Genomic DNA, 26,374 nt, shown 5'->3' with positions numbered 1-26,374 from the left:
ATACAAAAAAAAAATGTAAAATAGATATTTGATTGGAAGAGCTAAAAAAAAAAGCTAAATGTAACATCACTTTTCAAATGAGCTATTTTATTTTTCATTGTTTCTCTAACATGTTTTTTCTTTTTCCCAAATTTTTTCCTACTTTTTCTATGCATATACTCTTTTTCCCAAAAATTTTCTCATTTTTCCTCTCACATGTTCTCTTCTCCCAAAACTTTTCTTACTTTTAATAATATTTTAATAGAATAGATAGAAATATAGCTAATCAGATATAAAGGCATTTAAAAATGGCTTAGCTAAACTAAATAAAAGTGAGTTTTGAGAAGCCATTTTACATAAAAATATAGCTCTTCCATTGGGAATGCTCTAACATATATAGACTTATAAGTTCATAACATATATTGGAAATAAGTCCCTAGATATTTAATTGTTGTATTAGTATGAATTGGTATTCTTATGAGTTATGTCATATTATATATGTATAATTTGTTATTATATAATCAAATGATTTAATGATCAATTAATCATGTGATATAATCATATAAATTATAGTGATAATATATTAATATTCAAATTGTGATTTAATGATCAAGTGATTATATGATATAATCATATAAATTATAGTGATAATATATTAATACTCAAATTGTGATTTAATTTTTTTTTTTTTAATTGTGTTTTAATGATCTAAACCCAATAACTGCTAACCGCTAAGCGATTATAACAGTTAGGCAGTTAACGGTTAATACGGTTAAGCGGTTAAGCGGTTAAAAACTGCCCGCATTTACACCCCTAGTTTTATAAATTAACAAGTTGTTCATTTCCTAATTCTACCTTCACCGTACGTTCAGAATTCAAACAACTAGAAACCAATGGATCGGAGTATATATACAATTTAACACAAATACCTTGGTTTTCAACGTGTGGCACTACTGGCCTTGAAGCACCAAAAGAGCGCCATGCATTATTTTCCTTAAGGTACCGACGAGCTGCTTCTGTAAATTTCACTTTTGCATTAGAGATTGCTTGGGAATGCCTGGCAACTAGATTTTTCAAGTTATTGGCGGTTAAAGCAAAGGCTTCAACTTTTGGAAAGGTTTTGACAGTTTTGGTGGAAATTGGGAGGTCAGATAGTCCGGGTGAGAGGGAGTCATTGAATTGGTGCCACTCTAAAAGTTTTTCTCCGTAGAACTCACCTTTTTCAATACACTGAGCGCCTGAGACGGTTCCCTCGCCATTCTCACCATTACTGGTTTGGAAGCAACATATATATACTTCCTTGTGTGATGAAGAGCATCGCAGTAAGTGGTTCTCCCTTCCGAAGAATGTAGCTGTCTTCATTGTAGTACAATGGCTTGAGAGAATCGCAGATCAATTGCAGCAGTTGGTACCTTTTCCTTCAAGCTGCGGCACCTAACACAAACAAAAAAGGAGTAATGAGAAGGTTAATGTCAAATATATAGAAATTAATGATACGTGAAGGTGAAGGTTTATAGAAAGTCATTGTCAAGAACTAAACGACTTGTAGTGGCCAAGCTATTTAAGGAAGCACATTAGTTTACCATTTCCAACCTAAGAATTACAATAATAATAATAATTAAATTCACAATTTTTTTTTATTAATTTAATTTTTTATTCAATTGATAATATTTGTTATTAGAATAATCGATATGAGTTCAAATTTCTCACTTCAATTAAATATTTTTTAAATTTTCTAATTTACTTAAACCCTAAAATTGATTGGATTCATGTAAACTGTATACATAGCCAAAACTTTACTTCATGCGTAAAAAGTAAGTAAAGTAAAAAATAATTTTTTTTTTTAGGAAAAAAAAAGAAAAAGGGAGAGGAGAAAGGGGCTCACTTTCTTTAGTAGGGCAAGCAGATATGACGCTTAATCTTCCTTTCAAGTTCTTTGGGGAAGATAAGATAGCTGAACATCAACATCCTTTTTTTTTCTTTCAGCATGTGTTGAACGATGGCCATAATCTCCTGTTTTATACATTTAGAGAGCTGATTTCTATCTATCCATAGATCTATTTCTGTGCAAGATAATTTTAATGTTTATTGCTTAATTGATTGTGTTAGTTGTAATTGAGAGTAGAACACGATCATGATAATAGTTATTCAAAGTCAAAGTCAGTCAAGTTAATTCACCCTCCATTTCAAATGAAATAGAGAGGATCCTATTCTCTTTTCCTTAATGTTAATGTCACCTCTCGGTCTAGAGAGAGAGAGGCCAAAGCTTCTCTCTAAAATTCTCTTTCTTCCTCTAAGCAACACAAAGAATAAGACAAATTCGTAGAGGAGAGAAGAATGGTAAAAATCATTATTCCCTCCTCCCCTTCCTTGGTAGCAATGCTCGGTGTTTTTTCTGTGGTCTTTTCCAGTCTCCATTTTTAGCGGGTTTGTTTTAGATTTAGTTTGAAGATCTAGATTCAGATCTAGTTTTTTCAATCTTAGATTTGATCGTCTTCATCAGCCAATGCATGTTTTTCAGGAGATGTATACGATGTCGTGCTCCTCCACTGCTTCTTATAAGGCTTTTTTGTTTTTTCTTTTTCTCCAGACCTTCGGGTTGAAGAGGAATTTGTCTCTTGATCTTTAGGTCGAGGAGGAGTAGATCAGTGTGGGAGTTATCTCTCACAGTCGGATTTTTTTTTTTTATTATTATTTAGTTTTTTAGTTTTTTTGTTGTTTTGATTTTTTTTTTTTTTTTTTTTGTGGTATCTGGGTTATCCATGCCCTAAATCTAATTTGCATGAAGCAAATATGTTCCTAAATTATAATTATACGACTTTGTAATCTCATGATTTTTTAGAGGAACAAAAATTTGCTTCAAACTAGTTCGGATGAAATATCTATCAACTCATGTAAAATAGTGCTTAGTATCTGTAAATATTTAAAATGAGCATTAAATTTAGTTTAAGTTAATAAACTATTATTAATGAAGTTAAAAATTTAACATATATTTAAAATATTTACAGACATTTAGTACTATTTTATATGGGTTAAAGAATATTTCATTCGTACTAATTTTGAAGAAATTTTTATTATTTTCAGAGCTTTATGCAATAAATTTTTCAGCAATAAAATTTACAAATTTTCGTAGAGAAAAAAATAATAATAATCATTGAAGTCACAGTGCAATAACCGACAGCAAATTAAACAAAGAAAAGGTGTGGACACCTTTTTATCTTTCCACAGCTATCGTCTCGGGCTCTGAGCGCAAAAAAAACAAAAACAAAAAAGTACATGTGCTTTTTTGGTTGAAAAAATAGCAGAGTTTGTCGCATCCCATTACGCGGTATTCAACACTCGATTATTACGAGAAACGGAGAAATTGTTGAAAGGAGAGTTGGTAAGAGGCCGAAATTATTTTAATTATTTTCTTTAGATAATGTAGTTGACTTAGATTTATATCAAAAAAAAAAATGTAAGAATATTTGGTATAAAAAAGTAAAAAAATAGTATTGAAAAATGAAAAAAATTTATTTTGTACCGATTTTTTTATTTGAATTGTAATAAAAAGTGAATGATGTGATATAAAAAGTAGAAAAAAAAAATGTTTTGATGTTGATTTTTTTATGAAATAGTGATAAATAGTAACAAAGGAAGAAAAAAAAAAGGCTTCGCCAAACAAATTGGTAGTGAATACGGGTGAGTTTGTAGCTGTAGTGTTGTGCCTCCTATGAGATCCAATAAAATTCCCTTTAAATTTGAGATTATCAAATTCATAAATCTCATCCATTTATTTCATCTAAGCTCTAAAATAAGGAATAAGATCCTCTTCAGTCCATTTGGACTAGATAGGTCTTTAGTTGATGGCCAGAATGACCCTAGGAGAATCCTAGGGCCATAAATGGGATAAATATCACATTAAAAATAAAAATATTAAAATATTATTTACGATTTAAAAAAAAAAAACTAAAAACTAAAAACAAAAATTAATAAAAAAAAATAAGGGGCGGCTGGCCACCCCATTTTGGCCGTAGGGGTGGCTGGACCACCCCCATTTTAGCCTCAATGATCGACCAGGGGTGGCCCAACCACCCCCAACCTATTATTTTTTTCTTTTTCGTTTGGTCCTTGGGGGTGGCCAGACCATTCCCATGGCCCTTGGGGGTGGTTCAACCACCCTTAAGGGCCAAACGAAAAACAATAATAATAATGGGTTGGCCCATAGGGGTGGTTGAACTACCCTCAGTCTGAGGAGGTCGAAGCCAGCCAAATGAAAAAAATAAAAAAATAAAATAAAATAATAGGTTGGGGGTGGTTTGGCCACCCCCTTTTGCAAGATGAGGGTGGCCAAACCACCCCCATAGGCCATGGGGTGGTTCGGCCACAAGATGGGGGTGGCCGAACCACCCCATAGGCCATGTGAATATATATAATGTGGTATGGTAGATGCATATCTGCCACAACTTTTCCAAAGGGGGTGGTTTCGGCCACCCTCAAACCGGCCTTGGGGGTGGCTAAGCAACCCCTCCCCTGCCCCCTAAGGTCAAAATGAGGGTGGCCCACCATCACCATTGGCCAACAAAATTTTCACCTTTTTCTTCCTTTTTTTTTAATTTTTTTTAAAATTTTTAAATTTTTATGTTTAGTTTTTTTAATTATTATTTTATTATTTCTAATTTTTAGAACACGTAACGTGTTACAGGAGTGACACGTGGAAATTCCGTTAATTGGAACAAACAGAAACTAACAGAGATATTGATTTTGTCTTTTCCCATAAGTGAGGTACCAGCTTTGTACAGTTTTTAAACTTAGGCGGAAAAAATAAAAACGTTACAATCGAGGTACCAAAAAAGTTATTAACCCAAATTATTATTGAGTTATAGTTGAAGTCTAGTTATAGTTAAAGACTATCAACCTAACTAACCTAACTAGAGTAAAAGTCTATTTGTATCTAATATGATTCTCTTATAAATAAATAAGAGTTTAATGCACCTTAGGGCTTTATCCTATGGACGTAGGTCAAAAACTGTAACACCCCTGCTCCAAGTAGTATGATATTGTTCGCTTTGGCCAAGCTCGCACGGTTTTATTATTGAGTTTACCCCCAAAAAGCCCTCATATCATTTAGAGAGAGTATATTTCATATAAACACATCATCTTTTCCATGCCCAAGTAATGTGAGACGTCACAATTACCCCCTCTTAGGACCCAGCGGCCTCGCTGGAGACCCTCATGGACTTGTGCACGCTTCCCCATCTCAGGCTGGGCTATGACTCTGATATCATATGTAACACCCCGATCCCATATTGGGAAGATGAGAAGAAGCCCACATAGAGTGGGTGGTTTATAAAGATAGTCATGGGTGCTAAGTCCCACATTGCCTAGTTATTAGGTGAAACTGGCTGTATAATGAATTTTAAGAAAGCTCCAAATTGACTAGTCTTTTTGAGGTAATAGCGCAAATGTGGCTAGTATTTTTCCTTGCATTGTTACAAATGCTGCATGACGTAGCCCTGAAGAGGACGTCAGGAATTTAAGAGGGGGAGTTTGTAACACTCCGATCCCATATTGGGAAGATGAGAAGAAACCCACATAGAGTGTGTGCTTTATAAAGATAGTCATGGGTGCTAAATCCCATATTGCCTAGTTACTAGGTGAAACTGGGCTTTATAATGAATTCTAGGGAAGCTTCAAATTGACTAGTTTTTTGGGATAATAGCACAGATTTGGCTAGCGCTCTCCGTTACATAAATAGAACCACATAAATCTCTGTGTCATCTCTATCTTACTATTCCGCTTTATTATTTTCGCATTACTATTTTTGTCACCTACCTAAGAAACTTTAATTTATTGCAATGTCAACCCGACCAATTAAAAGTGGTAGTTTAAGGCTTAAAAAAAAAAGGGACATAAATTTTCTTCAAACTAGTTCGAAGGAAATTTTCCTTAATCTATTTCAATAGGTGATAAGTGTCATTCAACATTTGTGAGTTGTTAAAAAATTAATGTTTGGGTTCCTAGATTAGTAGAATGCCAATAAATGACTCTTAAAATTTTAAAAAAAATATGTGAGAGATGACATTTGTCACCTATTGAAGTAAGTCCAAGGAAATTTCCTCCAGATTGATTTCGAGGAAATTTCTGTCATAAAAATAAAGTTTAAGTTCATTTTAACATTATCAAACAATTTTTAAAAAAAATTTAAATTTTATTTTATTTTATGGACAGAAATTTCCTCTAAACCCGTCTGAAAGAAATATTCTCCAATCTATTTAAAATCATTTAAAATGCACATTAAATTCTTAACGTCATAAACTTAGACTAAATTTAAGGTACAATATTATTGTAGAAATACTGCATGATTAGGAACTTTGGACCCCTTGTTTTTAGAGATTGTGTGAAACTACGAAATTGAGAGCATAAAATACTATTTGATAAGAGACGGTAGATAGGTAATTGAAAAAATATTGTTGGCTAAAAATATGGTTGAAAGGCAGTTACGGTTAGTAGTTATTGGCTAAAATCGCTAACCGTAACCACCTAGTTGGTTAGTAAATTCACTAACCAGCGGTTAACAGTTAATAATCCTAATAACCACTAACCGCTTTTTAAAATAAAATATTTAAAAAAAATTAAAAAAAAAAACAAAAATTAAGAAAACAAAACAAAACGACGTCGTTTTTATGGTAATACGATAATATCCTAATCGTTTATAAATTTTTATACATTTTTATGTATATTTAAATGCATAAATGACTTCGTTTTATATATATATTGGTCAGCAGTTTTTTCAAAACCTAAAACCGCTAACCGTAACCGTTTAGGCGGTTAGCAATTTTTCCTAACCGCTTTTAAAAGTGGTTAGTAGTTAGCGTTTAAATGATTAAGGCGGTTATTAACAGCCCACCTTTTCAATGGTAGCTAAAAAAAAAATAAAAATTATAATGGTATATGGATAATTGGAGGGTGCAACCGAATTATGCAAAATCCTTACTTTTCTTAGAGAGATGCTATACATTATATTCTCATCTTTCTTTTATTTTTTATTTTTAAATTATTATTATATTTGTGAGATCCATGTCTAAAATCTTTAGTCTGAAATATCTAATGATGAATTTAAAAATTAAAGCGATGGAATAAGAACAAGATAAAAAAAGAAAACATTTTTCCTTTTCTTACCGCAACGGCTGTTTGTAAAACTTCTGATTTTGATTCCTAGTGCGGTCAAACAATTGAACAAGGTTGCATCATATTGTCCAAAACTTTTGTAAAACGACACAATTTTGTGCGAGGAATTGTACCCTTAAGGTCTACAGTAGATGCCTTATACTTTTTTTTGTTTTCTTACAAAAGCCGCCTTTTACTTTTGACAAGTATAAAAGCAATTTAAATTTTAGAGCACCTTTAATACTCACGTATGTCATGCCTTTTTCCTAAACAAATCATATCTCATGCCTCTTTTTTTTTTTTTTTTTTAGGAAACTTCACAAAACTCTCTATAAACTTTTACGCATTTTAAAAGTACCTCCCAAAGTTAAAAAAAAAAAATCTTTTAATTAAGAGTATCGAACTTTCAATTTATTTTAATTACCTAATTCCGTTAAATTTTTTTATAAAATCTTGTCATCATTCCTAAAGTACTACTATTTTTTTTTTTTAACTAAAATAAAAAATTGTAAAGATTCTTGAGTTTATTTTTTATTTTTAAAAAATCTTTGCAATATTTTTGCAATATCTTTGTATTTTTTTTTTATTAAAAATATACGAGTATTTTAAAAAAATTGACAAAATTTAACGAAAAATCATAATGAAATTGAGTAATTAAAAGAAATTGAAAATTTGATCGAGAATTTTTAAACTTTTAAAGTAGTGTCAAAACAAGTAGGAGTTGAAGAGGATTTTATAAAGTTTTCCCAATTACTATAGTATAACAAAAAGTAATTTCAATCATTCAGGCAAGGGAATCAATAGTTTTATTATGTCGGACCATGGCAGACAACAGGTGAAGCTGGGGCTGTCTTTGATAAAGAAATATGCGAAAAAGGCCAAATGCCAACTAATCCCAATCCGAATTCATACTCCCACAATATCGCGTGTTAGAAAAATAAATAGCATTGGACTCTGGCGACAAGGAGTTGGCAAATTAACCGATTACCAACTGCCTACTAAATTTGATTGAACCGATATTAACCGCAACCAATAGTTATTGATAGGTAATCGGTTAAAATTTTTATACCAATTAACTTATTGGTCGGTTAAAATTTAGTTATCGAAAACCGATATACCCGATAAGAAACTAATAGTAAGGGTATAAATGTAATTCTTAATTTTTTCATTGAAACCAAAACGACCTCTCTTTTCCCCTAGCCCTAACTCCCTTTGCAGCCCCCAGTTTGCTCTCTCAAGTCGACGTCGCCTGTCTTACCCACAACTCTCTCGTCTCTCACTCTCTCGCAAGACAGCGTGGTGTGACTCCAGTTGTGGGTGGAATTATTTAACTAAGACATGTGTCACCATTTTATTAGTTCTAACATTTCATAATATCGAAATCTGTTAAATTAGTAGACGAAATTTGGCTAGAGGGATTAAATTATTTTTTTTGGCATACCTCAAAGACTTTTAATTTTATTTTGATACTTCAATGAGTTAATTACAAATCAAATAAACCATATGGGCTTATTTTACAATTTTTTCCAAAACTAAAACCCAACATTGAGTATTGTTGAGATATGGATATATCATCAGACTTAGCAACCCAAATATTCGGCCCCCTCCACATGGAGCTTAGGCTTAAGGCCCGTTAATATAAAAGGTCCACTACATGAGACTAATCAGTTGGTTCTTAGCCCGCCGAGTGGTCCAATGGTTATCGTAAAGAGACACTCCCCCCAAACCCAATGCATAAAGCCTAAGCCCCAAGGTATTTACGTATCTCTCTCTATTCTTTATTATTGATTTTTATCTCCCATTCTCCCCATCATTAATTCTAGTCTAGAGATATCTTCTCCGTCCATTCTCTCACTCTCTCAACTCTACTCTCCCTCTCTCCATGATATTTTCTCCTCCAATAACATGATACCTGCCTTGAGGTATTGACACCATACACTGCACTGACAACCTTTCCAGACAACGTTGCAATGAACCAACTAAGGATATATTGATCATCTTTCTCCCAAATCACAAATTCAGGATTTAAGGAGACAGAATACTTCTCATCAGATTCTGAAACGAATTTGGGTGGACAGGGATCCGACCCATCAACAATACCCAACAGCCCATTTTCCCCGAGTATGAGGAGAAATTGACACACCCACACCGGATAATTGGCATCAGATTGAGTTTTGCTATTTTGTGAGTTGAGTGGTGCTCTGTTTTTGCTGGGGTGTTTTTTTACTGGTGTGCTTTTATAAATTCACTCATTCATCAAAAAAAAAAAAAGTGAAATGTTTGGAGTAGAAAAAAGAAGAGAAGAAGCAGCACCAATGGTACGTACTAAATTCAACGATTTGAGAATAAAATGCAGGAAAGAAAAAGAAATTTTGGGTGCGAATCTTTAGGGCTATGATACTATGAAAGAAAGTGTTGCATGTGGAATTGAATTGGGCAGAATATATGAATACTCCTGTTGTGCTCTATTTCATTTATAGTTAGGCAGTAAAACTATGCAAGGATAACTTCAAGTATTTGTGCAGCTAAACCGAATACAACTAGAACCAAAGAATAAATATGAATAAAGATAATAATAATACACAGCATATATATACAAATCAGTAAAAGAAAGATTTGTTATCGAGCTAACAGCTGGGACTAATCTTTTATCAATGCGAGCTTGAATATCTCTTCCATCATCAAATATCTTCCTGGTTGGTAGGCTGGTAGCTATATCGACAGTATCTGAAATAGGAGTGAAATAAATTGCCCGAGACATGTGGTTCAGGCGTAATCCTTAGATGACTTGCTATCTGTACTCTAACACAGACGAAATAGCATTACTGTAAAATTTAGCAAGTAATATTATTTAATAGACTATTATATAATTGCAATACAACTTGATAACGTAGTAGTCAAGATGAACCCTTAAATCATCACTAATAAAAAACAAAAAAAACAAAAAAAAATGACTAATTATTACATGTCATTCCATTTATATAAATAACAACTGACCATATTACTCAAATTTAATTTGATCATAAAATAAATCATTTTTATTTCAGATAAAATGGATAAGATCATAATCATGGGACAACGACTTGTCGAACACGTACATTAGCCGATCAAGGGAAGGAGAACTGGGGAATTAGGCAAGTACTCTTTGCGAAAAGAAAGAAAGAATGATTTATTTTTAACAGCGTTTAAGAGATTGGTTCAAAATTGGACTACCTTATTAAAGCCTTAAGCACCAAAATATGTTATTAAAACAAAATAATAATAATGAAGGATGCTGATTATTCTCATATTTACAATGATAATAATCATATGTATAAGGAATTAATTAATTTATTTTTTTCTTTCTGTAAAGACCATATAGATATATAAGTTAGAACATATAGAAGAAGAAGAAGAAGAAGCAGAAGATGCTAACCTCATCCAGTTGTCTTGCGCACGCCGATGCCCACGGGAACTCGTAACTCAAGCTTAATTATAAACGACACAATTAACGTCCTCACCCACACGACCACGAACTACAATTACAACGACAAAAGTATGAGTTTAGATTCCTTAAAAACTGGAAAACAGATTAGACAAAACCCCACTTTCCACATATATATTAATCTAAGTGCAACCTCAGAAAAAGCAAAATCTAAGTGCAATCTCTCAGGTTGTGCACCATATATATGATTTCTTTCAGGGAAGAAACGTAAGACTCTGCACCATATGAGCTATATATATATATATATATAGCATACTCAATGCAAATACTCAGACCAAGAAAACATTAATGCTTGGCATCAGATACATATTTCATGGGTATGTAAAAGGGACCCAAAAATAATTGCCCCGTTGTTTAGGAAATGTAAAAGAAAAAATAGTCATCGAGATTATACATATAAACAGTGAAATGAACCTGATAAACTCGAGGAGATCGAGCAATGGAGATGGGCAGAAATTGGATTCGTTGTAGGATTGAAGACTCTGCAGCTGCAAACTGTCGCGGTTATAAATTTATTATAGATTAGACAAACACCACTTTCAATATAGATAGTTCATGGGTCAAAAGAGACCAAACAAGTCCGGTTGTGTTGGAAATGTAATAAGAACAAATAATAATATATAGTTCTAAATTTGTGCCCACTAAATAGTGAAATGAACCTGATAAACTAGCTAGAGGAGAGCAAGGGTGACGGGGATATCGATCTGGACAAAGCAAAGAGTACTGGCAGAATTGGATTTGTCGTAGCATGTAAGACTACTCTGCAGCTGCAACTAATAAACAAGTCTTTCTTTGTCGTAGCATGTAAGACTACTCTGTCGCGGTTGTATATATATATTTATTCGTTATCTTGATCAAGTCTTTCTTTCTTTTTTTTTTGTCAGTCAACCATCCGTGTGGCCCGAGTGGGACAGACATCCTTCAAGTCTTTCTTTTTTGTTTTTTTCACAGGAATCCTTCAAGTCTTTCTCGGCAACTGATGAAAATTCAATATCCATGCCAAAGTCAAGTCAGCTAGAGAATGGTAGTGCAGAAAAAAAAAAAAAAAAATGGAACTTGGTAACTTCCCCCAGCAAATAATATGATTAAGGAATATAAGAAAAGTAAGCAATATACTACATATTCCATCCGGTCTTGTTCTAGCAAACTGCCAAGGGTCCACTTTATCAAAAGGGCTGCAATACAATGACATTTTCACCCATGAGCATCTCAGAAAGAGTAGCTAAAATATTTACTGTTTTTTCTATATAGACTCTAAAGATTTTATATTTTATATATATATTCTCTATTAATAGAGTTTTTATTTATTTTATTTAGAGTTTTTTCTATTGTTTTCTTAAAGAAAAAGAGGAAAGAAAATTAATATCTATTGATGTTTTGTGCTATATAGTAAATGAGAATAATGTTATGAATCATCTTTTTATCCTTTTCAAGTTGATATGATTTTTTTTTTAAAAAAATTATCATAGAATTTGAGATGGATTACTAATAAATTTTGATTTAATGGTAATTCTAGAAGCCACATAAACTTTAGAATAATAAAAAGATGGTTCTTAAAATTACTTATAGTGAATAACTAAAAAGAACTATATGTTGTAACACAAAAAATATTGAAAAATGATTTGTGTCAATATTTTGCTCATATTTCCTCCATATTATCTTACATGCAAATCAATCATTAGATTTATCGACTTATGTGGACGTACCCATAAATCTAAGGAACATAATGTTATCCAATTCAAAGATAATATTCAGTTAGTTATATTGGATGAGTATTTTTGTTTTCTCACAAAAATTAAAAGACAAAAATACATCTTCAATATAACTAACTGAATCTATTAAATTTATATATATATATATATATATGAACAAATTATTAACACCTATCATTTATCTTATAAAACTCCTATAGTCCTATGAGCTTACGTGCTTATTACGTGACAAGAAACGTCATCCTCCAAAAATAAATCTTTAACTCTTGAAAATGCATGACGAACATAAATTAGCCACAAAAATATCTGTTGATGAGGCTTACCGCTGACATTATTTGCGCACTGGTGCCCCATTGGGCCGTCTGACCAGGCAAGAATATGCTCATAGATAAAACCTCGACGTTGCAATATATATATAAATGAAAAGGTTAAAACTAAACCCAACATTGAGTATTGTTGAGATATGGATATCTCATTGGACTTAGCAACCCAAATATCCGGCCCCCTCCGCATAGAGGTTAGGCTTGAGGCCCGTTTAATAAAGGGTCCACTACGGTTGGTTCTTAGCCCGCCTCGTGGTCCAATGCATAAAGAGTCAAAGAGACACTCCCCCCAAATTCCAATGCATAAAGCCTAAGCCCTAAAGTATTTAAGTATCTCTCTCTATTCTTTATTATTGATTTTTATCTCCCATTCTCCCCCACCATTAATTCTAGTCTAGAGATATCTGATCTCCTTCCATTATCTTATCTCACTCTCTCAACTCTCCTCTCCCTCTCTCCATGATATTTCCTCCTCCAAGAACATGATACCTGCCTTGAGGTATTGACGCCATATATACACTGCACTGACAACCTTTCCAGACAACGTTGCATTGAACCAAGTAAGGATATATTGATCCTTTTTCTCCCAAATCACAAATTCAGGATTCAAGGAGATAGAATCCTTCTCATCAGATTCTGAAATGAATTTGGGTGGACAGGGATCCGACCCATCAACAATACCCAACAGCCCATTTTTCCCGAGTATGGGGAGAAATTGACACACCCACACCGGATAATTGGCATCAGATTGAGTTGTGCTATTTTGTGAGTTGAGTGGTGTTCTGTTTTTGCTGGGGTGTTTGTTCACTGGTGTGCTTTTATAAATTCACTCATTCATCAAAAAAAAAAAAAAAAGTGAAATGTTTGGAGTAGAAAAAAGAAGAGAAGAAGCAGCACCAATGGTACTAAATTCAACGATTTGAGAATAAAATGCAGGAAAGAAAAAGAAATTTTGGGTGCGAATCTTTATGGCTCTCATACCATGAAAGAAAGTGTTGCATGTGGAATTGATTTGGCCAGAATATATGAATACTCCTGTTGTGCTCTATTTCATTTATATTTAGGCAGTAAAACTATACAAAGATAACTTCAAGTATTTGTGCAGCTAAACCGAATACAACTAGAACCAAAGAATAAATATGAATAAAGATAATAATAATACACAGCATATATATACAAATCAGTAAAAGAAAGAGTTGTTATCGAGCTAATAGCTGGGACTAATCCTTTATCAATGCGAGTTTGAATATCTCTTCCATCATCAAATATCTTCCTGGTTGGTAGCTATATCGACAGTATCTGAAATAGGAGTGAAATAAATTGCCCGAGACATGTGGTTCAGGCCTAATCCTTAGATGACTTGCTATCTGTACTCTAACACAGACGAAATTTCAATGTTCTTCATCCCCTCAACAAACTGGAGAGGCTTTTCATTAAAGCGCCGGAAAGCTGCTTGTACAGCAGAAACTGCTTCAGTACGCCTGGAAACTATAGTCCTCAAGTCGTTGGCCATTAGAGCAAAGGCTTCAACTTTTGTATGTGTTTTCGCAGTTTTGAGAGAGATTGGGAGGTCGGATAGGTTGGGTAAGGCGGGGGAATCCAATCCCCAATCAAGAAGTTCTTCTCCATAGAAATTACCTTTCTCGATGCACTTATTGCTTCTCACACCATTAATGGTGGTGAAGTTCCATATGATGCCTTGCGTTATGAAGAGCATCGCATCAAGTGGTTCTCCCTCCCTCACAATGTAGCTGTGCTGCTTGTAGTGCACTGGCTTCAGATAGTCGCAGATCAATCGCAAATGTTGGTCACTTTTTCCTACAAGTTGTGGCACCTAGCGCAAACAAAAAAGGATAAATGAGAAAGGGTCATTTCAATTAGGAAATAATTACGTGAAGGAAGCTTCTTAGGTTACTTTGTACCATTTGTCACAATTTAATTAGGAAAGTGCTAACTATGTCTATGTACGTTATTATTCCAAAATGATTATTTAATGTTACAATTGGAGCTTCTCAAGTAGAATCACTAATAAAACCTAGTAACATCTAGTAACGAGCAATTATGGAAGATCTAGAGCATGTTTGGAATTGCGTTCGAAAAATAGAGTTTTTAAGTTAAAAAACGTTTTTTGGCAAAACCTTAAAAATGAAGCTTTTGCCAAAAGTGCGTTTTAGCCTTTTTTTTTTTTTTGCTTTGTGGACTTTTAAAAGCGCTTTCAATTTTTTTTTACCAAACATGTACTTTTTTCTTCAAACGGATTTTTTGAGTATCAAACGCACTTTTAAACTCCTCAAATGTACACCCAAACAAACCACTAACATCCTTAATTGCAACTCTTTCACAATCCACTCAACTTATCAAAAAGGAAGAAAAAAGAAACTCCACTTATCAAAAAGGAAGAAGAAAGAAAGGTGTGGGGGGCGGGGAAGAAGAAAAGGGGACTCACTTTTTTAAGCATAGGTAAACAGATATAGCGCTTAATCTTCCTTGCAAGTTCACTAGGAAGATGAGAGAGCAGATTTTGTACATCAACTTCTTTCTTTTGTTCCAGCATGCGTTGAACATTAGGCATGATCTCCTTTTTCATACAACCAGGGAGCTTGTTCCTATCTATCCATAAATCTATTTCTCACTCTTTAACTTTCATATTTTGTATAATTTCTTCTGACCTTTCAGTTGCCAACTGTCTATATGTCTGTTACATGACAAGTTCAATTCATCAAATTATATTGATAAATAGAATTTATCCTTAAATCTTATGTCGATAAAAAGAAAAAAAGAAAAAAACGAATTTAATCATTTAATCAATGTTCTAACACCTAAATATGTAATTTAGCTTCATAGTTCAAAATTCCCTTTTGGCCTTCTATATGTAATTAATCTATAAACCGTCTCTAATGATGTACATAATTATATAATCAAGCGCCCTTAAGCTTAAAAAAGATGTTGAGCGCCTACCTGCACATTTCCAATGAAATACAAAAACAGCAGCAAAGCAAAGATTGAGACAAAAATTGCGAAGAAGTTTTCCCAGAAATATGAACTTGTTTGAAGGTTTTGACCAAAAGAACTGCAAAAATTGGAAAAAGTATAGTTTATAAGATGGCAATATCAGAATAATATAATATGCTCAAAGTATAAAAATAAATCTATAAGAATTTACGTTGAAAGTATAAGTAAAGACTAGAGCTGTATGCAGGCTAGCTAGGGCTCAAGGTAAGGAAACAAAAACCAGCAAGATTACAAGTCTAAAGAATTATGGATCAGAAGAAGCTTCTATTTTTCTTTTTTTTTTTCATTCATCCAAAAAAAAAAAAAAAAAGCTTGTATTTCTTATGTCTAAATTGTACAATAGAATGATTTATTTATAGTTTAATTAATTAAACCAATGAAAAAAAGAAAAAGAAAAAAAAAAAAAAAAACGTACACTCTTTGCATGGTTCAACAAATGCATGCGCAAGGACGTACAATAGTATGATATATTTACCGATAATAAGCATTCTGATCATTAAAAAAAAAAACTAATGTTGAATGACAAAGAGTGTAACATGTCCAAACCTCAAATTCCGTAAGCCCCACCAAAAACAATAGGCGAGCTTTTGTGGAAAATCTGTGGACTGCAAATTACCAGATTGAAGGGCTCCAAGAAAAATTCCATAATCAAAGGCGCCCTTTGTGTTTGGTGTTTCTACGGAGCACTTATCATCTAAAAAAGCGAGATCGTTTAAAGGGTGATTACAATTAAAAGAAATTGAAGTACATTTACTATGGTTTTTACAGGCCGTGTGCCAGCAAGCCATCTCTCGTTGCACTGAAAGAAAGTACCAATAGGCGCCTAGTACCTAAAGGGCCAGAAGTCACATAAACATCAGTAAATTTTGCGGATATCCTATAAAAAATACAAAAGAAAGAAAGATCAGTCGTGCAAATACAAAAATACAAATAATAATAATTATTATTATGTTGACGTAAAATGAATATGATATTGATATTAATAATCAATACTACTTACATGACTGGAAAATATATAGAGAAAGAAGTTGAATGCAGCTTTAACCCATACTGTTCTAGCAAGTTTGCTGGCAATCCTGCTGTGATTCATCCATGATATGTAGATTCGAACAACTCTTGGTGTGTATTGGCAGAAAACAACAGCGTTCAGCGACTTCCTTTTGTCAAAATAATTTGAATCTCTGATTTCTGAAAAAATAATTGGAAATAAAACCTGGACAAAACATAATCAATTAAAATGATTTGAATAATAATCCTCGTTGCGGTTAATTAAACTTGAAATAACATTAACAAAACAATTCAGAAGCATATAAAAGAAAAGTGTGGTCCCGGCCCTTACCTGTGGGAGGGGAAGAGTAGCGAGAATGTCAATTACAAAGTACCATGAGAAGAAGTAGTGCTTTGCTATTTGTTGAGGATCTGTAACCACCTTAATTTGTCCAAGCTTACGACATTCCTTGTCGATGTAAGGACAAATAAATTGCAAAATTATGTTCAAAACATAAATGAAATCCGTGACAGATCGCAAAGTAATGGCTACGATCTTCAATCTTTTATCCAACAACAAGCACTTCTTATGTTCGTTGATGAAAAGAACGTAAAAGAACAAAGGGTCCACTGATACTGCAATTACACACGACACTGCAATCATCATGTTCCACCGTCGTAGCAGCTGCCCCTCTGGGTCAAGAATTGTTTTGATTCTTCTTCTCTTTTGTCCTGAATCATCTCCATCAATTTCGGAGACTTGCCCCCCCTCCATATCCTGATCCCTGAACGTACGTACACAACATAACAAGCAAAGAATCAGGTTAATGATATTTATCTTTTTACTTTTGATCCCTTCAACTGAGGAACCATAATGATACCTTCAATCTAGTTAATTGCATGCTTAGAATTTGCCTGGCTTAATTAAAGCCATGCTGCAAGTGTGTGTGTGTTTTTTATTTTATTTTTATGTAAAATATTTTTCATATTTCAATGTGTAGTGCAATCAAAATCTATAACAACTGAGACACCCAACCACCATCACCTTCAATTAATTTTCAATGTAAAATAATTATTTTCTATATGAATCAAACGTTAGAAAAAATTTATAATCATTTTTAATATCTAAATCGATTAATAAAATTTTTTTTTTAAAAAAAATCGTATATTTCAATAAAAAATATTTTACATTGACACAAACACAACCTCATGGTCCTCATCTATTTTTACGTTCTACCTGAAGGCTTATAATTAATAAGATTTCTTGGTCTCGTTTTCTGCTTTGTAGTTGGGTTAGCCCATCCAGGCATGCATGCACTGAACAAAACATAAAAACACATCGACCCTTAAAAAGCCTCATTTTTTTTTTTTTTTAAACATATCCACACAAAAAGAGGAGAGATGATGCAAACTAATCCGCTTCATGAGGCGTGATTCCCATGAAGCGTTATTTCAAAATTTTGGTTAATATAACAATGTATTCACTATATAACAACTTGCTGTAAAATTTAGTAAGTAATATTATTTAATAGACTATTATATAATTGCAATACAACTTGATGATGTGGTAGTCACGATCAACCCTTAAATCATCACTAATAAAAAAAACAAAAATAAATGACTAACTAACAACGGATCATATTACACAAATTTAAATTGATCATAAAATAAATCATTTCTATTTAAGATAAAATGGATAAGATCGTAATCATGGGACAACGACTTGTCGAACACGTACATTAGCCGATCAAGGGAAGGGGAACTGGGGAATTACGCAAGTACTCTTCGCGAGAAGAAAGAAAGAATGACTTATTTTCAATAGCGTTTAAGAGATTGGTTCAAAATTGGGCTACCTTATTAAAGCCTTAAGCACCAAAATAAGTTATTAAAACAAAATAATCATAATGAAGGATGCTGGTTATTCTCATATTTACAATGATAATAATCATATCTATAAGCAATTAATTTTTTTTTTTTTTTCTTTCTGTAAAGACCATATAGATATATAAGTTAGAACATATAAAAGAAGAAGAAGAAGAAGATGCTAACCTCATCCAGTTGTCTTGCGCATGCCGATGCCCACGGGAACTCATAACTCAAGCCTATAATTAACGTCCTCACCCACGACCACGAGCTACAATTACAACGACAAAAGTATGAGTTTAGAATATTCCTTAAAAACTAGAAAACAGATTAGATAAACACCACTTTCCATATATATATATAAATTAATCTAAGTGCAACCTCAGAAAAAACAAAATTTAAGTGCAATCTCTCGGGTTGTGCACCATATGATTTCTTTCAGGGAAGAAACGTAAGACTCTGCACCATATGAGCTATATATATATATATCATACTCAATGCAAATACTCAGACCAAGAAAACATTAATGATTGGCATCAGATACATATTTCATGGGTATGTAAAAGGGACCCAATTAAAAAAAATTGCCCCGTTGTTTAGGAAATGTAATAAGGAAAAATAGTTATAAATTTGTGTCATCTTAGAGATTATATAAACAGTGAAATGAACCTGATAAACTCGAGGAGAGCAATATCGGAGATGGGCACAAATTGGATTTGTTGTAGGATTGAAGACTCTGCAGCTGCAACTAATAAACAAAATCAGCAACTGTCGCGGTTATAAATATTTATTCGTTAATTTTTTTTACGGCCATCTGTACGTACGTGGTGTCTTCCTTTCTTTGTTTTTTTTGTCGGACCGGCATCCTTCAAGTCTTTCTTTTTGCTTTTTTGACACGCAGATCCCTCAAGTCTTCTTTGCAACCAATGAAAATTCAATATTGATTCCAAAGTCAAGTCGGCCACCGAATCCGAATGGTAGTACAGAATAAAATGGAACTAGCTAGGCAGCTTCCTAGCAAAATCAAACGTCGTTTAAGAACCATATATAACTTCTTGTGCAATTAATTTGTTATTTGACTAAAATCTCGACATTGCAACATATCTCATGGGGGGTTAAGTAAAAAGTAAAATAAATAAATGACAAGATAAAAAGTAAACCCAACGTTCACCTTATTTTAAGAATAAATATCTGCTCCTCTTCCTATCATGACAATGATTTACAAGTAAATGGAATATATCATTGTAGCTTTGTCTAGATCCCATTTGTCGTGCCTTAACTTCCATGCATGTTCAAATATATATATAAATAATATCGTTAAGCTTACATGATAATCATACTTATAAAATAATCAAAGAAATTGATACGTCCGACTCCTAGTTAAATGTGCACACATTCCTTCTAGACTGAAATCCATTAATCTTGACAATCCGTACTACTTCACCGCTCATGAATAGCTTTTCTTCCCCACTTTTTGTTTTTTTTTTGTTTTTTTCCTTTTTTTCTTGGTCCAAAACAATATTTTATACTTCTTAAGAGGAATACTGCATACAAGTCAGCATTAGACCGGTAGATCATGAATATTACCCACCTAGAAACATCTAAGAAGTTTTCTCCTCGCACGCACAGCTCAAGAAAATTATAAATTATGTCTATATATAGAATTTTTAATTAATTTCAAATAAATCCATATGTGTAACAGTACTTGTGTTGACCAGGGCATAAGAGGAATGATGATCATCGATTACTTGACGTCATCTTCACCTTCCTCCTCCGATCCCAGGGAAAGATAAAAAAATCATCATATATTAAAATGTACAGATGTTCAGGCCATAGGCAACGTCATGAAACCAAGGCAGCACACATGGACATAAGGGGCACACATGAAATAGAGTAAAACCAATGTAAAGGGAAGCTTTTTACTAAGCAAATATATTTTTTTGAAGATAAAATTACTTTCTTTTTTTTTTTTAAGAGAAAAATACTGTAGAGGTTCCAGGAGTTTAACCTTTTACAAATTCATCATTCAGGTTTAATTTGAAACTTATCAAATCCATCACTCTTTTAAAGTATATATAATGCTTCGTTATCAAATTCTTTTCTCCGTACTCCTTACGTTAGGTTTTTTAGTGACCATGTCATATCTAATAAAATTATAACACATATATATATCATTGAATCAACAGTACTCATTATTATATAACTTCACCACATCATTTAAAATTAAAAATATACCGTATATATAGAAACAAAAAATAAAATAAAAAAGTTAAGGAAAAAAAAAATGAGAAGGAAAGGAGAAAAAATAAATGGTTGGGAATGGCTTGCAAGAATGTAATTTGACTATCCACTTGGAAGTGGTTTGGCCACCTCCAACTCGGCCTTTAGAAATGGTTAAACTTAAGAGTAGCTCGTCCACAGTAATTCCGACATGCTTAAACACAAGTTTATATATTGTCATGTCGTTTGAAATTTTAAATGACGTGATACTATTTATATATACCATTAACGTAAGAAAACAAAATCCCATTACAATTTGTTCATTCTCACCGAACAAATCATGGGCAAGATCAGAGGCTTCACGCTCGGAAAATGTCTAATTGGGTCTTCAAGTGAATCTTCCAAAACACCCTGACCCTACCCGTATACAATCGGCTAAACCCGTTATCACCACCATCGAGCAAACCCAAACCCATCCCAACATGGGCCTACGTTCAGCAAATAATCTATTAATTTTTGTACACAACTTAATGCAAAGGCCTCTAAAACAAACTATTGCTTTTCATTTTTCAACACCAAGAGCATGAGAATTGAACTAGCTTTTGTTCCCCTTGGGCAACAAGGCAGACGACAATTCAATTTTCCTCTTCCCTGCAACCAACCGGAGAGACGACTTTTCATTATTCCTTTCATTAATTCGCCGGAAAGCTGCTCCAGTTAATGCTTGTACAGAAGAAGCTGCTTCAGTACGTCGGGAAACTATAGTCCTCAAGTCGTTGGCCATTAGAGCAAAGGCTTCAACTTTTGTGTGCGTTTTCGCAGTTTTGAGAGAGATTGGGAGGTCGGATAGGTTGGGTAATGCAGCAGAGCATTCCAACCCCCAATCTAGAAGTTCTTCTCGATAGAAACTACCTTTCTCAATACACTTGGCGCTTCTCTTAGCATTAATACTGGTGGTGAAGTTCCATATGATGCCTTGCGTTATGAAGAGCATCGCATCAAGTGGTTCTCCCTCCCTCACAATGTAGTTGTGCTAGTTGTAGTGCATTGGCTTCAGATACTCGCAAATCAACTGTAAAAGTTGTTCACCTTTTCCTTGAAGCTATGAGCCTATGGCACCTAGCAAATAAGCAATCGAGAAGAATAATGAGAATATTTGTATTTAACACTATCACAATCCAATCAAATTATCAAAAAGGAAGGGAAGGGAACTCACTTGCTTTAGCATGGGTAAGCAGATATAGCGCTTAATCTTCCTTCCAAGTTCAATGGGAAGATGAGATAGGAGATTTTGCACGTCAACATCTTTCTTTTCTTCCAGCATGTGTTGAACGATGGACATGATCTCCTCTTTTATAGTACTAGGGAGCTGGTTTCTAAATATCCATAGCTCCATTTCTCGTTCTTTAACTCTCATGTTTTTTATAATTTCTTCTGACCTTTCAGTTGCCAACTGTATATATGTGATACATGACAAGTTTAGATCATCAAATTCTATTGATAAATTACAGCTCATCTTTAAATCTTTGATTGATAGGAAATGATAAATTTATTCATTAATCAATCAATATTCTAATAACAAATGCATGTTGAGTAGTCCTTCTACATGCGTGTATAAAGAAATCATCAATAACACTCATAATTATATAATCAAGCACCCTAAAGATTAAAAAGATGTTGAGCACCAACCTGCAAATTCCCAATAAAATGCAGAAACAGTAGTAAGCCAAAGATTGAAATACAAACTGCAAAGCAGTTTTCCCAGAAATATGTACTTGTTTGAAGGTTTTGACCGAAAGAACTGCAAATGTTGAAGAAACTATCATGTATGAGATAGCAGTATATATATATATATAATACTACATTATTTTGATATATATATATATATATATATATCAAAATAATGTAGTATTCTTTTGGATGAATGGTAATTAATTAAAACAAAAGTGGAAATTCACATCTCATACTATCGTAAAAAGAGTTTAGCATGTGCAAACCTCAAATTTCGTAGGCCCCACCAGAAACAATGTGAGAGCTTTCGCGGAAAATCTGTGGACTCTAACGTATGAGATTGAAGGGCTTCAAAGAATATTCCAAAATCAAAGAGCGTTGTGTTTGGTGTTTGTACAGGGCAATAATAATCTAAAAATGCACGATCACTTGAAGGTTGATTGCAGCTAAAAGAACTTGGGGTACATCCGACATGCTTTTCACACGCTTTGTGCCAACAAGCCGTCTCTCGTTGGACAGAAAATAAGTACCAAAAAGCACCCAGTACCTAATTAAAGAACCAACAATTCTCTTAAAGATCAGTCAATTCTGCAGATATTCTACAAAAAAACTACAAAAGAACGAGACAACCTTACGGATGTAACAATTTAAAGGTTACTCGAAACTGTCTTATCAACACTATGTGATCGATTGTCGAATAAAAATATAGTATCAAACATTTCTAAATAGAGCACAGGTCCTAGCTAGTTACTTTCATTCACGTGTCAAGTTTAGACTGAAAATGGTAGTACTATATAATTAATCACACATTAATATAAAGTAGGTGCGCAATGCATGCTTATTTACCAAGGTCGATTCATTATATACAGAAATCTAAGGAAACCTTGATAAATGATAAACATACGACACTTATTGAAAAAAAAAATTTATGACGTAAAATGAACATGATATTGATAATCAAACTTACATGGCTGGCAAGAATATGGAGAAAGAAATTAAATGCAGCTTTAATCCAAACAAGTCTAGCAAGTTTGCTGGCAGACTTGGTAAGATTTATCCATGATATGTAGATTCGGAGAATTCTTGGTACATATTGGCAGAAAACAACAGCATTCAGGAACTTCCTTTCGTCCAAAAATCTTGAACCTCTCACTTTTGAAAAAATAATTGGAAATAAAACCTGCACAAATTAAAACAGACCGTAAGATACATCCAGCTTATATGCAATATTCCCCCGAGCCATGGCTATACATGTGTAGGGAATTTTAATGAGATAGTGCTCCTTAATTACCTGTGAGAGGGGAAGAATAGCGAGAACATCAATTACGAAGTACCAGGAGAAGACATAGCAGTTTGCTATTTGCTGAGGATCTCTAACTATTATATTTCGTCCAAGCTTACGAGAGTCCTTGTCGATGTAAGGACAAATAAATTGTAAGATTATATTCAAAACATAAATGAAGTCTGTGACAAATCTCAAAGTAATGGCTATGATCTTCAATCTTTTGTCTAACCAAACGCACTTGGCATCTCCATTGATGACAGGAAGGTAAAAGAACAAAGGGTCTACTGATACTGCAATCACACATGACACTGCAACCATTATATTCCACCACTGAAGCAGCTGCCCCTCTGGGTCAAGAATTGTCTTTTTTGTTGTTCTCTTTTGTCCGGAATCATCTCCATCAGTTTTGGAAACTTGCCCCTCAATATCCTGATTCCTGAACACAACACATATAGCAAGCAAATTAAGAATCAGGTTAATCATATATTCTCATATGGAACTTGTTCTTCCATTCTTTAATTGATCTAGTTGTTTAGAAGTTTTCTGCTTGCTTTCAGTTATTTTTCATGTTTTCAATGTATATGTTAGTAGTTGAACCAATGTATTTTTCTAACGGTTTAGTTTTAATTCTAAGTATTTCATAAGAAAGAGAGAGCGAGTAAAATTAAATTTGGACTGGCCGTTGAAAAAATACAACCAAATACAATCCACATGCTATAATTTTTTCACTATACCTTATAAGCCAAACCCTTTTTTAGCAGTATAGTGTAATAAAAAAGGAGTGCTACTTTCGATATAGCTTTGACTACAAGTCCTATTACAACTTAAATGTAATATTTATCATGTTAATTATATAATTAAATTTATTTCTCAAATTCTATTATTAACTTTGAGATTAGAGTAACAACTACAGAGGAGAGGATAAAAACTCTCTTTCTCTAACTCCCTCCAGCTCTCCTCTCCCCTAATTTGGGCTCTGATTTCCCCTAAATTTGTTTAGTTGTGTTGCCGGCCAGCCACCAAATCTTTGGCCCCAAAATTAAAAAATCGTCACCTCAAAGTCCACCCATTGCCAGCCCGGGCCCATATCCACGAGCATCACACCTCCCAACCATCGACGGCCACCAAAGATATTTTAATGATTATTTTTAGGATTCTAATCAATCAATAAAAGTTTATTTTTGACCAAGAAACTATGCATAATTCAGAGCATTCACATTACCAGAGCAACTTTGACTGAAAAATAAAAATAAAAAATAGCTACCTGCTATAGTGGACAATAAATTTGTTGCAATTTGTTAAATATTTATATACTCAATCATAAGAAAACTACTTAAAATATATATATATATATATATACACACTCAAGCATCATAAGATTATCTTTCAACCACTTTCTATTCTCCCTCAGCCATTATCTGAATGTGGACAACTCATGATATATCAACTACCTCCATTATCTCTAAACTAGCTCTCACTATTTATCAACCACGTGAAGGTGGAACATGAAGAGAACATTTACATAAAATCCAATAAAAAGAATCGATCAAATCATTCTAAAAAAAAACTGAGTTCATGCTATATTTTGACTCCATATAAAAGTGCTAACTTAAACATCAGAGAGTCTCCGACTAAGGCCGAGGACTATTTGACGCTATTGTTATTTTGCAAGCAATTCATTGCCGATCGAACCATACCAAAAACTGCATATATATATATATATATATATGAATTTTTTTCTTTAAAAAAGAATATTTAAATAAAATAATAAAAATAAATAGTTAAAATAGTGAATTGGATGTTAGTATTTATTTGGAACAGTGTTTAAGAATCGAAGACACTATATCCAAATTAGAAAACCGATATCTGTACTGAAAAGAAAGAAAAAGATTTATTTCGAACAGCCTTTAAGAGAAGAGAAAGGTTGAAAGTAAGATACTTGGATATATATATATATATATATATATCGACTGGTACAGTGGACTTGACTGATAGAATAGATTGTAGAGAAAGGACAAGAAATAAACAGAGCATTAAAGTTATGAAAACCACTTGATGATAAATCTAGTTAATTAATTACCATTACCAACAAAACATTTACAAGATGCTGTAATTAGTGGTGCTTTTCGATCACCCACATAAAAAATCCTTTGAGAAATGTTTACAATGATAGGAGGAAGAAGAAGAAGATGCTAACCTCAACCCTTTCTCCTGCCGATGCCGGCCATGGTAACTCATCACTGAATTAAGTACCCACGAACTACTTTCCAACGACAAGAGTACTATTGAGGTAAGAAGATTCCTGAAAAAAAAAATGGAAAACAGATGAGACAGACTCCACTTTTCACATATATATTCTAAGTGCAATTGAGACTCTGCAGACATGATCATATGAAGAAGCAAAGGTTTCTGTAAAATCACTTAAAAATGGATTAAAAAAAACTATGGGTTGTTTAGGAAAAGTAATAAGAGCAAATATGGGTTGGAGAATTGAACCTGATAACTCGATCAAGATGAACAATGGAGACGAAGATCTGGAGAAATTAAGCAAAGAGTGGCAGAAATTGGATCTTTGCTGTGGGAGTACTTAAGAGACTGCAGCTGCAAGTAATACACGAGCAACTCTTGC

General features: G+C 33.3%; 1 long non-coding RNA gene and 2 pseudogenes across 1 annotated transcript in view; all 3 read right to left on the bottom strand.

Moving 5' to 3' along the window:
• Nucleotides 1–995, bottom strand: part of LOC132175249 (uncharacterized) — a 5,145-nt gene extending 4,150 nt beyond the window's left edge. The window contains exon 1 of the long non-coding RNA XR_009439412.1: nucleotides 909–995. This is a non-coding gene — a long non-coding RNA (uncharacterized LOC132175249). The remainder of the gene's footprint in view (nucleotides 1–908) is intronic.
• Nucleotides 996–13,843: 12,848 nt separating this feature from the next.
• On the bottom strand, nucleotides 13,844–18,739 carry LOC132164670 (cyclic nucleotide-gated ion channel 1-like; annotated as a pseudogene).
• A 2,585-nt stretch (nucleotides 18,740–21,324) lies between these two features.
• On the bottom strand, nucleotides 21,325–25,983 carry LOC132164607 (cyclic nucleotide-gated ion channel 1-like; annotated as a pseudogene).
• Between the last annotated feature and the right edge of the window lie 391 nt (nucleotides 25,984–26,374).

This window comes from Corylus avellana, chromosome ca1, assembly GCF_901000735.1.
Source record: "Corylus avellana chromosome ca1, CavTom2PMs-1.0".
In the NCBI taxonomy this organism is placed as follows: Eukaryota; Viridiplantae; Streptophyta; class Magnoliopsida; order Fagales; family Betulaceae; genus Corylus; species Corylus avellana.
Note: the sequence above shows the minus strand (reverse complement) of the source record. Positions and strands in the feature narration are given on the sequence as shown.